General features: G+C 48.4%; 1 protein-coding gene across 2 annotated transcripts in view; it reads left to right on the top strand.

Annotated features, from left to right (window-relative positions):
• The window catches only part of LOC134465894 (thyroid hormone receptor alpha-like), a 127,489-nt gene that overhangs the window by 51,418 nt on the left and 71,071 nt on the right, over window positions 1-5,000 (top strand). For both annotated transcript variants that reach the window (XM_063219795.1, XM_063219787.1), the window contains exon 2: window positions 2,348-2,451. The gene's annotated coding sequence lies outside the window, so the exon portion shown is untranslated. The remainder of the gene's footprint in view (window positions 1-2,347; window positions 2,452-5,000) is intronic.

The following is a 5,000-nucleotide window of genomic DNA, read 5'->3' as shown; positions in this document are numbered from 1 at the left end:
CTCTCTCTCTCTCTCTCTCTGGGTAATAGCCTGACACTTGAAAGTACATTTTCCCCCCGTTCCTTTTCCTTCCCGTCCTTGTGAAAATATTTGCTTCTATTGTCGGACAGGCTCTCTCTGGAGCACTCTGGGATAGTCCTGTACTGATACTCTGCACACCATCGGCCTTGTTTGGAAGTCACAGATGCTGTGTGTGTTCGTGTGTGCGTGTGTGTGCGTGTGCGTGTGCGTGTGTGTGCGTGCGTGCGTGCGTGTGTGTGTGTGCGCGCGTGTGTGTGTGATTGTGTGCGATCGGTGCTGAGCTTTCGAGTTGTAGTTTTACCTGAAAGCGGTTTAAAGCTGCAGTCGCACCAGAAGACTGCAGGGATAGAGGCGGTTAAAGGCTTAACGGTCAGGCTATTGCCCCGTCTGACTCTCCCCTGCTGAGAGAGAGAGAGAGAGAGAGAGAGAGAGAGAGAGAGAGAGAGAGAGAGAGAGAGAGAGAGAGAGAGAGAGAGAGAGAGAGGCTGATGACGAATACGCATTCAGAGTGTTAACTAATTACTAATATCTAATTAGCATTTAGAGAGTTAACAGACAGAAGAGTAGTCAAGGTTCAAAGGAAACTTTTGTCAGAGTTGAAAAGGTTACATCCGAAGCTTCTGTGGGGGTTGAAACGTTGAGGTCCGAAACTCTAGAGTTGAAAGGGTTAAGTCGGAAGCCTCTGCGGGGGTTGAAAGGGTTAAGTCTGTAACATTAGCGGGGGTGAAAGGGTTAAAGCTGTAACTCTGGCCATACCTCTGGTGCTTCCTTAGCCCCGTCTAACCCCCCTGCCAGAGGCCCCTTCTGATTGGTCCAATCCTGCCCGAGGCCTTTTCTCATTGGTCGCCTCCAGACGCGACCTCACACAGAGACTGTAAATCTGATGCTGTTTCGGGACACTGGGTCAGAGTTAGCGCACACACACTCACTCGCTAACACACACACACACACACACACACTCACTCACTAACACACACACACACACACACACACTCACTCACTAACACACACACACACACACACACACACACACACACACACACACACACACACACACACACACACACACACACACACACACACACACACACACACACACCTACAGCAGGCGCAGCACAGCAGTCCTACAGTAGTGGCTCCTCAACTCCACTACAGCACTAACAACACTCTCTGCCGGCCGGCCTGTCTGTCTGCCTGCTTGTTTATTTATTTATTTGTTTGCTTTTTTGTTAGTTTGCAAGTTACAGCACTAACAGGCTGGCTGGAAGCCCTCCCCTCTCCTCTCGCGTACCTATTAGTCAGCACACTGCATTAGTAGCCACACACTGGAACATTTACTGGCTCTGCTGCTTTGTTTGTGTTTGTCTTTGTTTCTGCACTGTTAATACTGTTTGTTTGTTTGCTTGTGTGTTTGTTTGTTTGTTTATTTCTGTATTTCTTTTAACCAGTCTTAAAGAATGTTAAGTAAAGTAGAAAGTAGATTGCATAATATTTATTTTTAGCTGTCATTGGAATTCCCTTGCCTCTAGCCAGAATAAGCATGTGGCAATGTGAGTGTCAGGTGAAACATGTTGGCTATTCAAGAGTTGAGTAAAGAAGAGTAGAGTACTTTTATTAATCCTGAAAGAAATTAAGGTGTCTGTCAGCTTACATAAATACACAAATACAAAACATACACAAAGACCTTATTACACAAAGACCTTATTAGCCTCCATCTTGTGTAGGTAGACCTGTGCTTTTCGGTCAATGCGAATCAACGGAGAACATGCCCACCTCTGTCAAAAATGGCCTAAAACTGTGAATATGAAGTGACTGTGAATATCAAGTGTGTGTGTGTGTGTGTGTGTGTGTGTGTGTGTGTGTGTGTGTGTGTGTGTGTGTGTGTGTGTGTGTGTGTGTGTGTGTGTGTGTGTGTGTGTGTGTGTGTGTGTGTGTGTGTGTGTGTGTGTTTGTGTAGTGTGTGTACTACACAAATCTGCCCTTGTGAGGCCACATGCTGGGGCCCTCGGTCCATGTGGAGCTCGATATCCATTTGATTTTGCTATGCTTTTCCTGTATAAAAAGAAGACAATCCGCACACTTCAGGTTTGGCGGATTGTCTTCTTTTTATACGGAAATTTCTACTGAATCCTGCACCTTCTAAACAGATGAGCGGTGGCCTGTCACAACTTGAGCTATGCTTTTCCTGCCATCCTGCCACGGACCCCCTAGCACCCCTTCACGCGCCCCCAGGGGTCCCTGGCCCACACTTTGACAGCCACAGGTGTAGTGTATATATGGCATGAATGTAACATTGTGTTTTTCTTGTGTCTTCCTCTGGCTACAGGTGTAGGCGCACCAGAAGCTAAAGGGGTAGGAAGGTACCAGAAGCGTTGGCAGAGCTACTCAGCTGGAGGGGCAGGGGGCAGGAGCTTCTCACCTGAGCGCCAGGTAAGTCATGATGATGTCTGCCTACCTGTCCATCAGGTTTAACAGTCCTGAGCGCCAGGTATCTGCCTATCTGGATATCTTTGTGTTACGCTCATGCTGTATAGATGTGTCGAGGGTGATGTAGAGAAACCTTTATTACTCCCGGAGGAAATGAAGCTGTCTAATATCATACTGAAATACACAATACACAAGACATCGCCTCATCGTTGGCCTCCCAATGCCCCCTTGACCTCAGCATAAGCCTGATAACGCCCCCATTAGTATTAAAAAAGAAGACTTATGGCAACTAAGGCAACTAATGGCAACCCCAATGGCAACTAAGCTCCGTCCCCTCTCAGCTGTATCTTTCTGACCCCCCCAAAAAGCTACCCAACGCCCCCTGGGGGTCTGTGGCGCCCCCGTAGCGAAACAATAGACTACATCATTGGCTCCTGCTGTGCTGTACTTGTGTGTATTAAGGGTGGGTTATGCTTCCTACTTGTGCCACAGAGTGAGCTTGTCGCAGCCATGATGCAGTTAATTTTGGTTTATGCCCTGTTTTGAAGCACGGTCTGCGCGATGTCATTCCACGCTCAAACTGCCTTCAATACAAAGAGTAACCTAGACGTGTCGGTTGTTTTTTAGCTTCACAGACTCGACGACAATGAAAATGAAACATTACATCTTTATATCATGTGCATGTTTGATCGCACTGGCAGCCACCGTGGTAGTTTGGAACAAAGAAGTGGCTCATTTGTCGAGGACGAAGCGGAATGTTTCCTCGACCTCGGAACCACTGTTCAACTGTCCAAATAACTTCAGCATGGTAACTTGCAAGCGCACGTGTTGTCTGTGGTTCGTGTAAATTAATCAAACGACAAAGCACGGGCAACTTATTTAATGAAGAGCTCACAGTCCGTAGACCGACAAAGGTTAGAACAAGGAAGTAGCTTGACAAGCCTTGTTCTCGACTCGAGGACAGAGCAGGCTGGTCGAGAGGACCAATCAGAGACCTATTTTCGCCCTTCACGCCATCGCTCCCTGCGTCGAGACACAACCTTCACTCCGTTAACTGCGCGGCTCACTGCATCACGACGCAGGGACGCTGATCTCGAGGCATAAACCACCCTTTAGTGTACGTGAGGCTTAGCGGATCAGGAGCTAATAGAGAAGTGTGCTGATGCAGCGCATGAGACGTCCGGCCAACTCCAACCTGCAGTTGTATTGCTCAGGCTGTCGTTGACACATCAGTACTTGATTACGCAGCTTCTTTTTGATTTTTTGATTTTTCATTTTGTTCAGTCCTTTCTGAGATGGGTAATGGAAGTTTGTTTACCTTTTTTCCCCTAGGTATGGTATCATACTCGACTCATATCGTCTGGAGGGTTGCTGCTGTGTGTGCTGTGCTGATGTTGCATAACTGTTGTCATAGCGTGAGTGAGCTAATACAACTGCATGTTGTAATTGCAGGCAGAAATTCTCAGTCAGATATGACCATATGACATGCTAATGCTGAGCTGTTGTCCCCCAGTACCCACACACACACACACACACCCACACACACACACACACACACACAACCACACGCACGCACGCACACACACACACACACACACACACACACACACACACACACACACACACACACACACACACACACACACACACACACACACACCATGCTAAGCTGTTGTCCCCCAGGGACTTAGGGGCCCCATCAGGCAGTGTCTTCACCCAGGTCAACACGGCCTAATCTGGGATACATGCTGCGGATCACAGCGAGGATCTGTGGAGGGGACGGAGGGTGTGTGTGTGTGTGTGTGTGTGTGTGTGTGTGTGTGTGTGTGTGTGTGTGTGTGTGTGTGTGTGTGTGTGTGTGTGTGTGTGTGTGTGTGTGTGTGTGTGTGTGTGTGTGTGTGTGTGTGTGTGTTAGTTGCCGGCCTAAACCTTAAGTACAGGTAACTTAAGAGTGTGCAGATTCATGGCTATCAGACGTGATGTGTGTGTGTTAGTGTGTGTGTGTGTGTGTGTGTGTGCGTGCGTGCGTGCGTGCGTGTGTGCGTGCTTGTGTGTGTGTGGGAACTGCAGATTCATGGCTAACAGACGTGACATATAGATAATGTGTGTGTGTGTGTGTGTGTGTGTGTGTGTGTGTGTGTGTGTGTGTGTGTGTGTGTGTGTGTGTGCGTGTGTGTGTGTGTGTTCGCAGCAGATTCATGGCTAGCGGGCTATTTAAAGGCGCTAATGGGCTAGGAGTGACACGGCGCGCCCGTCACCGCTAATTAATACGCTCCATAAATAGCTAACCTCCCCTCTCCTCACCACCTCCCCTCTCCTCACCAACACAGCGAGGATCTGTGGAGGGAACGGAGGGTGTGTTTGTGTGTGTGAAAGTGTGTGTGTGTGCGTGTGCGTGTGCGTGTGCGTGAGTGTGTGTATGTGTATGTGTGTCACTGCATAATTCACTACCACACCAGTACCATTGCAGTGCAGTGCAGCAAGTTGTAAGATGCCCTTCCATGTTTTTGTCTGCTTGTGCGTGCGTGCGTGCGTTTGTGTGTGTGGCTGTA

The sequence above is a fragment of the Engraulis encrasicolus genome, chromosome 2, assembly GCF_034702125.1.
Source record: "Engraulis encrasicolus isolate BLACKSEA-1 chromosome 2, IST_EnEncr_1.0, whole genome shotgun sequence".
In the NCBI taxonomy this organism is placed as follows: domain Eukaryota; kingdom Metazoa; phylum Chordata; class Actinopteri; order Clupeiformes; family Engraulidae; genus Engraulis; species Engraulis encrasicolus.
Note: the sequence above shows the minus strand (reverse complement) of the source record. Positions and strands in the feature narration are given on the sequence as shown.